Here is a 10,753-nt window from a genome sequence, read left to right on the forward strand (position 1 = left end):
TGTGGTGAAGCTGTGTTGCTGAAGAAAGAAAAATCACACATTAGATAAAGAGAAACACTAGATAAAGAAGCTAAGACAAGCCGATTCCTATTGAGATCCAACTGTCGTTCCTGTAACCTGTATTAGAATATTACTGGGGACTCGAGAGAAGCAAGAAAATAATGTCCACACAGCATGAAAAGGAAACAGTTAGCTACTGTACCATACAAGCTACAAAGCCTGTGCTACCCTACACAATGAAAATGATTTCACATCTCACTAGCTTTCAAGGCACTCCCCTGCTTGGATCTGGGGTTACCCCATAGTATTCCATTGCACCAGGCTTGCTTCCAAGCTTTATGTAGCAACAGAGTCCCTTGCAGATCCTTTCTTTATATTTCCTGTGTGCAGTTGCCCGTTGAGGAGTGAACTTGCTACTGGCTCTCCTGAATCATCCTAACGCAGGACCTAGAAGTCCAAGTCTATAGACCCTGCCAACCTAAATGATAAAGCTGTGAGGCTTTGGAAAGCCTGAATCAGGATTCAGAGGTGGATGTACAGCTGTCAGAAAGTGTGGAGTGGTAAGATTACTTTATCACATCCCTAAGTGGTGACGCATTGGTGGTTTAATGAGGCACAACTGGAAGTACGACTGGTGCTCTCAGTTTGACCTAAACCGAGTTCCAGACCTGAATCTTCAGTGATTAGACCTCTCCTACCTCCACTGCTTTGAAGGGAAATAAAAACAATGTTGCCATGGAGATGCCAATTTCTTCCACGTTTTTCTTGATATGCTTCTGAGTGTTTTTGAACTTATGGATGATACACCTAAACAGTCACACGCATGTTTAACTTTAGATTTACAGACTAATCTAAAAAATAAATATATAAATAAATCATCCATGCTGTTCCCATTTTCTAAACACAGCTTCCATTTCCTTTGTGGCGAAATTGTTATTATTTTGAGTTAACCTCAGTCCTATAAAAAGTAAAACAAACTGGAACTGTAAACCAGAAGAAGGCCTATTGGTTTGTCCTTGCAGATTAATGACACGCATTCTTCCTTCTACCCCAGGAGGTTCCTTATCGTTCAACAGACAGGAGCAGAGGGGCCAGGTTTTCATCTCTTTAACCATGGTATGTAGCACACTCTAAAACATACACTTCAGCAACAATACATATAAACTCATCCAAGTTGCATGCCATCTATTGCAGGTCTAACTTTGGCAGCCCTGGTTACTCTGCGATGAATATTACTGCCGTGTGTGTTTATTTATGTACGCTGTTACTTTATACCGTATTATAAAACTTTAACATTTTAGAATTTCAGACAATTTGCATTTGTAATAACTGTCCAAATAAAACAGTGGCTCAATTTTCTTATTATTATTTAATGATGTGTTCAGTAATACGTGTTCAGTAACAGAATTTCAATAAACGGATGTAACGGATGCTTTGAAACGCTTTTTGTAATTACGCTGTAATTATACGCACTTTATATAGTCATGTAGTAACACTGTACCAATGCATAAGGGCGTAATTCTGTAGTTATTAATTGCGCCTAAAAGCGTCCTATCAGCCAATCACATGTCCCCTTTGAAGACTGAAAAGCTTTAAAAGGAAACTATTGATTCAGCCAGCCCAGACACTGCAGGCATAACTTAGATTGTTTTTATTCTGCCATGGGCCTGCTTTCACACTACACTATGATGTGTATTCACTTTGGCATGTCCAGACTTCCCTGAACCTGAGTTTAGGTTTTTGATTTGCCCCAATATGTTTGTAATGATCTGCAAGTAAGAAGCTGCTGCAGTCTGCAAAGTGGTGCATCAAGTTCAATTCCGCACAGGTCTGTGTGTCCAGTGAACCGTTCGGTATCCCTGATAGCATTGGAAAAGCGGAGCTCAATTTACATTGTAACAATAAAACTAGCACATCAACAATGGATGGCCTAGTTTTGCAATACATTGCTCTAAGCTGTACCACATTGCAAGCAGGAATAGCTGATGAAAAGATAGCAAATAGAGTAACAGCCTAAAAGCAGTAAGAGGATTACCTCAGAAAACAACCGACCCAAGTCTGTTAGGCCTGTTACATTTACACAAGAAAAAAAAACATTTAGAGTGTGTAGACTTCGACATTAACATTTGAAGCCTTAGGCAGTTTTTTTTGTTATCTGGATTAAAATGTGCTACCTCCTCAATGTCCAGTAATTAAACTTGCACTGTAATAGATTACAGTGACATATTGGTGGGCATTGGCAATGAGCAGAAGGTGCATGTGAGATTGTTTAAATAGCCTGTTTGTAGATCTTGAACAAACATCAAGCCCCGAGACTCCTCTACACAATTAAGCAATGGGGATGAATTATTGCAATTTCAATACATTTCATACTTTTTTATTTTTTTCTAGATCGCTGACATATGCAGGTTTCTTCCTTTGGGATACAGAACTTAATTGCGTAAAAGATCAAGGAACACGACCGCAGTTTGCTGCCAATGCAATACTATCATTTATTGAAATGTTTGCGAACGACCCTTGACCTTTTCTGCTTTGTAAAACAGAATTGCTATGAAGAAGCCACCGTGTGGAATGCATGTCAGGACTGAAGTTCTTGGGACACCCATCCTAAACGACGAAATGAAAGCAGCGTTGACTCTCGTGGGGATGAAGCCAGCCTCTACTGCAGTATTAATTAAAAGCATTGCGCTGATGGGTAAACCGGTTTTATGACTTTAATCAAATAAGTCTCTTGTGGAATGTTTCCAAAGAGTTTTAGTGAGCCTATTATATCATTTTAATGATCGTTTGTTTGGAAATACAATGTGTTATATTCATCGGAGACTCCAGTCAATCACTTACTCAAGGACATCACGTTTATTTATTTTACTAATCCTTTCATTCGCTTCAAAGACATTGCAAACACTTTTTTTATTTTTTTTTATTGAGCGATTTAAAAGAGCTCTATTTTTGTTAACAATGAATGAAAACCACAGAGGGCCTTTTGCCCTTCATGTTGAGAGAATATTTTTTGTGTTTCAGTAAATTTATAATTCAGAGCACCACTTGTGTTGCCAAATGATTCCTTTAATAGTTGTAATGGTTTCTGTGCAGACATGTATTAAATAGCAGGGGTTCTGATCATGGACATGAGTTCAATTAACACTAGAACCACCACGGAACCACCACGGAACCACCATGGAACAACCACGGAATCACCACGGAACCACTAGAACCACCATGCAGTCATTTTGACGGATTGAGGTTTTCAAATTGAAATTACTCTGCGTGTCTGAAAGTTATGCAGTTGCCTGTTTATGACTTTTCCTAAATATATGTATTAAATACCCTGACTGTGTTTGAAAGGCAGGATCACAAAAATATTACCAAGATACTGAATATTAAATGATAATAAAAGAAATCAGCCAACAAAGCCATGTTTGTAATACAATTGTGTCCAGTGAAGGAACTAATTTAGCAGATCAACTAAATAAAAAAAAGGAAGAAAAGAAGAACTCCCCCAATGATGTTATTCTGTACCTTTACAATCAAGGAAAAGCAATATACAGGGACCCCGATAAATTGCTTTTTTTTAAAGCAATCAACCACCTGACTGAAAGAAAACAAGAAAAATATGAGCTTGAATTCAGTTACCTGGAGATTAAGTATTGATTACTGCCCTGAATGATCAGAGCATTGCTGTCACGACATTCCCTAAACCTCAAAAGATACAGTTTTAGAGCTCCTGGAAGGAAACTGAAGACAAATGATCAAATAGATCTTTTGAGAGGACTGGGTGACAGAATGCCTTTTAATTCTGTCAGCTTTGGGAAAACTGAGTTTAAATCAGAGGAAAATAAAATACAGTACTATTCCAATATTTAGACTGCCTTTTGTGTTACACATAAAACACTAAGAACATGGAATTTTGGATTGTTCCATACATGACAGTGTAATAACATTGTAATAACGGGTTAACTACCAACACTTCATACACGTACATGGTAACAGCTAGTGGAATAAGCTTGTGCATGGACTGTGTGATTACATCAGGTAGCAACACAGTGTAATCTGACTTATCATGTAAGCATGCCTTGTAATGTCAAATGCTACTTTACACCATTTGGAAAAACACCACTGATGTTACAAATACTGTACTTTAGGTTATCTGTGAATAGAGGGACTTCAGTCTACATTTCTGCAAACTAAGCAGGGTCAGATACATAACTCTAAAGTGTAATCCTTTGAACTAGTTTACTTCCTCAAGTCACCCAAATAGAAGTATATATATATATATATATATATATATATATATATATATATATATATATATATATATATATATAAATGGTTCAGCAAAAATCACAACTCTGCCAAGACGGACCGCCGCCAGCATCTAGGGTTCACCGGGCCATGTGTATTCACAGAGAAGGCAGATGAAAGCATGGGGAAAAAAAGACATCAAACAAGACATGGCCTGCATTGAGACCAAGTTCAGCAGCTGAAGGACAATGAAACCCCATTGAGAACTGAGAACTCAGGTATTTTTTTTTATTTATTATTTCTTAGCAGACGCCCTTATCCAGGGCGACTTACAATTGTTACAAGATATCACATTATTTTTACATACAATTACCCATTTATACAGTTGGGTTTTTACTGGAGCAATCTAGGTAAAGTACCTTGCTCAAGGGTACAGCAGCATTGTCCCCACCGGGGATTGAACCAACGACCCTCCGGTCAAGAGTCCAGAGCCCTAACCACTACTCCACACTGCTGCAGGTATAGAATAGCACAGGGGTTTGAAAGTCTATTAGCATTTTTTAAAACAAAAAAAGTGAAAGGGAATATTGCTTTAAGAAAGAGCTGGTATATTCAAGGTGATCCGTCACCTTGTGCGCTATGAAACGTTGTAGTTTAACGTATTTCTGATTTATTGACACGAGCTTTGGACCAGCCTCGATGAGAGCCCTGCATTGTTTCAATATTAAAAGCCCATATTATTATTATTATTATTATTTATTTCTTAGCAGACGCCCTTATCCAGGGCGACTTACAATTGTTACAACTTATCACATTATACATTATTTCACATTATACAGATATCACATTATTTTTACATACAATTACCCATTTATACAGTTGGGTTTTTACTGGAGCAATCTAGGTAAAGTACCTTGCTCAAGGGTACAACAGCAGTGTCCCCCACTGGGGACTGAACCCACAACCCTCCGGTCAAGAGTCCAGAGCCCTAACCACTACTCCACACTGCTGCCCATTTTTGTATGGTCGTGTGATGTAATCACACGACCATACAAAAATAACCCTCTATCCATTCCATGGAGATGTCTAGAATGTCATTATTTGAGAAAGCAGAGTTAAATAACACACAATAGGAGACACTGGAAAATTGCATTGGAAAATGGTGGTGTTTATATTTTGTGCTCATATTTGAATGATGTGTTATCAAACCAACTCAAATACTGGCATTAGCATTGAACTGTATTTTGCTTTGCTAACTTTGCACTTTGCCAGATGAACGCACTGTTCAGACAACCATGTAATGCAAAAAAAAAGTCTTGCCTGCAAAGATTATTAGCTTGAAGATAGGTTGTGGGAACTGTGTCTAGTTAGCCTGCCGAGTTAGCCTGGAAGAAAAAACAATAAAGAGGAGCTGACCAAATTAACCACAGCCAATTCCAGCTTACTAGGAACAGCACAAGCAGTAAAGGGTCACATTGCCCCCTCCCTTCTGGAAATATTCTAGAAATCCACATTGAGACAGCTGACTGAGAATGCAATTTAGAATGACAGCAAAAGCAATCATTACTGCCGTCAGACAGGGCTTTTCCTCCAGCACTGGGGAAGTATAATTCCGACTTAGAATGACTCCTTAAGAACAGTTCACACATTTCCTGTCTTCAGAGCTACAAGAGCACTCCCTCTGTGGGTTTTCAGTAATGTCTTTCAATGACATTTAATTCCATGTAATAAAGACATTGTCTTGAAAAGGAAATTGACAGCTGTCGGCCAATTTGCTTGTTTGTTGTCCAGTTCTTGTGCAGCTAGTTTCAGCAGCTCCCTGTAGTGTTTCAACCCCAATCGTGCATATGTGAATCCAGCAAGGGTGAAACGGCTGCTTTAGGAATGTCATTGACATCTAATGGTGACTGTGTGAGTTTGTGCATGTTTCCATGGTGAAAAGGACAGCTGTCGAGGCAATTCAAGGTCCAGGTGAGCCAATGTAATGATAAGAAAGATAGATTTAAATTACAAACCATTTTAAATGTGTTTCATTTTTTTTCTTTTTTTTACCACAAGCTAATATAATATACATTAAGCTGAAGACGTGAAAACACCGCGGGTCTTGGCTGTTGCTTTATCAAAAGCATATTGTTGTGGATAAAATAAAGAACAAATGCCCCAGCTAGTCAGTCTGCATCACTTCATCATACTCAATACTTGCTGGAAGATACATGCTGAGGCCAGGTATTGACTCTCCTCTTAATTGTGTGTGTGCTACCACCCCCAGGAGCCTTGGTCCATGCATCATGGAAATCAGAAACAGGATCCCATTGTTTTGCACACATTCTTTCTTAATAAATAAATACAAGCATCACTATTATTATGCAGTGACATTATCTTCCATCGTTACTTTTCAGAGGTTGAAAGGGCATACTGTTAGTATAACTCCAGAACCTTACTGTGGTGTATAATGCAATAACATCCCACACCCTCGTTTACAGCATGCATTGTGTAGGAGAAGAAGGTTATAGACCAAACTCAGTCAAAAACATGAAGAGGGCCATCACAATTATCTCCAGAAATGATGCTGCAGCTTGCCTGGGAATTTACCAACTGTACTTGTTACAGCTTGTTAAGAAGTTCTGTGACATATACAGTAGTAACCTCCAACAGAGAAATCCAAAGGACCACAAAATAACTTTTACCATGAACAAACACACCTTCTGTAGAGCACACCACTTACAACCAGAACCATGAATTGAATTGTGTATAATATAGACATGGCATATATAAAATAATGTCTAAAAAAAAAAATATTCAAATGCAATCAAAATTATCTATTGTCTTGAAGCTCTGTATGAATACATGGATCATTTTGCACTTGCTTGTATTTTTGTATTGACTTGAAGTTCTGTATGAATACATGGATCATTCTGCACTTGAAAGGCATTGATTGGGTCTAAGATCACAGCAATCCATTACTGTGAACAAGGACAGGAAAAGATGCCGACAGCAACATAAATACTCATTATTTGATAACTGTTAATAAATACATGTGTTCCTTCTCTTTTGTGCAATAAGACAGGATAAATGCATGTGAAGTTTGCCAGCTGCAAGGATCACTATCTTGAAGAAAAACTTTCATTAAATGGTGAATGTCACAAGCCCTTGAAAAATTGCCACAGGGCTACAAACATTTAAAAGCATAGGAAAACATGACCACAACCATCTGTAAAAGGGTTTGATCAATTGTTGCAAGTGTATTGTAATGTCTCATACAAGCGTGGTAAAAATGTGAAGCATACCCATTTATCTGATGCTTTTCCATCAATATGTGTTTTCCTTGGGGTACATTCAATGAATCTAAACAAGGACAGACCACTCTCTTAGAAAGGCTTGTGAGTCTAATTTAATGGCAATATATGAAATGTATAGGATTCTTGATAACACTTTACATGAAGTGTCTCTTATTACTATGCATTTACATACATATTAACTAGTAATCAGAAGGGAAGTTAGCTGAAATCAATATAACATTTAATACAGGAAAACCGCTTCCACTGATGTTGTAGGCATAGAAAAATAAAAGCAAACCGCATGAGTTTGTGGCCCCACAGAACCCCACTCTCTGCAGGGCTATAGCACCTATGCCACAGACACCTGAGTTTGTGACCAAACAGAACCCCACTCTCTGCAGGGCTATAGCACCTACGCCACAGACACCTGAGTTTGTGATCAAACAGAACCCCACTCTCTGCAGGGCTATAGCCCCTACGCCACAGACACCTGAGTTTGTGACCCAACAGAACCCCACTCTCTGCAGGGCTATAGCCCCTACGCCACAGACACCTGAGTTTGTGACCCAACAGAACCCCACTCTCTGCAGGGCTATAGCCCCTACGCCACAGACACCTGAGTTTGTGACCAAACAGAACCCCACTCTCTGCAGGGCTATAGCACCTACGCCACAGACACCTGAGTTTGTGACCAAACAGAACCCCACTCTCTGCAGGGCTATAGCCCCTACGCCACAGACACCTGAGTTTGTGACCCAACAGAACCCCACTCTCTGCAGGGCTATAGCCCCTACGCCACAGACACCTGAGTTTGTGACCCAACAGAACCCCACTCTCTGCAGGGCTATAGCCCCTACGCCACAGACACCTGAGTTTGTGACCCAACAGAACCCCACTCTCTGCAGGGCTATAGCCCCTACGCCACAGACACCTGAGTTCGTGACCCAACAGAACCCCACTCTCTGCAGGGTCATAGCCCCTACGCCACAGACACCTGAGTTTGTGACCCAACAGAACCCCACTCTCTGCAGGGCTATAGCCCCTACGCCACAGACACCTGAGTTTGTGACCCAACAGAACCCCACTCTCTGCAGGGTTAAAGCCCCTACGCCACAGACACCTGAGTTTGTGACCCAACAGAACCCCACTCTCTGCAGGGCCATAGCCCCTACGCCACAGACACCTGAGTTTGTGACCCAACAGAACCCCACTCTCTGCAGGGTTAAAGCCCCTACGCCACAGACACTTTGGAATTTAATCAGAATTGAAGTTGATAAGTCAGGGTCATTAATAAGTTATGTAACATTCTTTGGACGTGGATAAGAGGGTACACCGATAGTTTACATTAGAACACAAGAACATTTACTAACGAAAGGAGGCCACTCGGTCCGTCAATGCTTCTGGGTTGCCCAGGTGCTGAGCCTAACTTTATATTACGCTTTAAGATTTTCAAGACTTAAAAGGAGTCGACAAAGTTAACCCAATCCATCACTTTATTTTTTTTATTTTACAGTCAAATTGTTATTTTGAGTGAGAAAAAAAAACATTAAAATGTAATTTGCTTGGTAATCTGAATTTTTTTTTTTTCTTCCAGCTTTTATATCTCATGTGTAATGAACTGAAAGAAAAATGAATCATTCATCAATATAAAAAAAACATACCCATAAAAGCCAACTGCTTTTTTTTCTTTCTTTTTTTTTGGGGGGGGGGGGGGTTGTTGCAAAGCACTTCTCAATAAATCAGTGAAATTGTTCGCTGTTGAATTATATTTCCAGTAAAAAAAAAAAAAAAAAAGTTTTAATGTTTTCTAAACTCTAATGTATTAAAAGGAGGGGGTAGCTCTTGTCTGGTTCAAACATGAACTTGTAACTCAAAGGATAATTTAAGATAAGTGTTTTATATTCAGTTTCTTCCTTCCAGATGCAGGTACCATTTAGCAGTGCCACTCATGCCTGAAAGCTTTCTTTTTCATATGCTCTATCTACAATTGAAAAATAAATATATGTTCATTCAAAATGAATAGGGGACTTTCTTTATATTGCAAAGCAATTTAGTAGGAAGATGTTAATTATTTTATAAGGGAGGTCAATACCAAGACTCACAGTCATGGTAATCTGGATACACTGACACTTTGGTCCCATGTTTTTCCTATAAAATAAATAACCTTAGCTTTGCCTTTCAGACAGATTATAGCAATTGTAGATCAGTTTAATATATAGCGATTTTTAAGGCTCATTTATGGAAAATGTAATTTGCACCCTCTTGCTGTGCTAGTTATGATGGTATTGTGGATAAGTACAGTACTATGGGTACTGAAGTATTTTCTTTCTGTCTTTCTTTTTTGAATCAAAACAATTATGTATTCACATGTCAACCTTTGTGGAACTCAAAAGGCTTTTCTGTACTTAGTTCCAGTGGAATAAGAGAACATCGTATGATAATTTGACAAAAAGCAATGTGGCCTTATTTTTTTTAAAAAGTGTGATTAATTCTGTGGATTTGAGTGAACCCAAATAAATATTGCAAATTGTGATCCGGGAAATAAATATTCCCTCTGTAGCGAAGAATATGAAAACAAGTTATTTAGGAGCAGAGCTCTCCATTCTTCTTGTAGAAATAAATATATACAATGTTTGCTATGACATGTGTACCTGTTTAAGAAGGGTGTTACAATGAGATATAGCTGTTTCCTGTAAAAGCATCCAAGCAATGTAAATAAGGTTTGGTTGCTGTGTTTCAATATTTCTACGTGCTCAGTTGGCAAAGCCAATGTGTTATATTGTAGTGTATACTGAACATCATTTTGCAAGCAATGGAGCTTTAATGCCTACTTTTCAATGCTTGCTTTGTTTTTCTCCATAGCAGTCTCTTTCTGTTAGGTGCTTGAGGAAGCAAGGATTTGGCAATGGCCTGTGTGTTTGAACAAGGCTAAGCTTGTGGCCTATTATCACCCCTGCTCTGAAATTCTCTCCCTGAGTATATTCACACAGTCTTTTCCAACGTAAGGGAGTTGGCTGAAATATATTGTCCGTGTACCGAGACTCAGTGAGTGGTCTACCTAATTGGACAAGTTAAAATCAGTGCCATTATGATAAGTAATCACCCAGCTTCCGCTAATTACGTGAGAGTGTTCTCTTCGTTTTCTCTCTTGCCATTGGATTTAATGCATAACCTGTCACAAAGCACGTCATACACCTGCTTTAAACTGTGAAGGTCTAAAAAAAGGTCACTTT

General features: G+C 39.0%; 1 long non-coding RNA gene across 1 annotated transcript; it reads left to right on the forward strand.

Annotated features, from left to right (window-relative positions):
• The first annotated feature begins 404 nt into the window (after positions 1-404).
• LOC131707356 (uncharacterized) lies at positions 405-3,447 on the forward strand. The gene is made up of 3 exons (XR_009311148.1): positions 405-560; positions 1,055-1,116; positions 2,544-3,447. It is a non-coding gene; the product is annotated as an uncharacterized LOC131707356 (long non-coding RNA).
• Positions 3,448-10,753: the final 7,306 nt, after the last annotated feature.

Source organism: Acipenser ruthenus, chromosome 39 (assembly GCF_902713425.1).
Source record: "Acipenser ruthenus chromosome 39, fAciRut3.2 maternal haplotype, whole genome shotgun sequence".
Taxonomy (NCBI): domain Eukaryota; kingdom Metazoa; phylum Chordata; class Actinopteri; order Acipenseriformes; family Acipenseridae; genus Acipenser; species Acipenser ruthenus.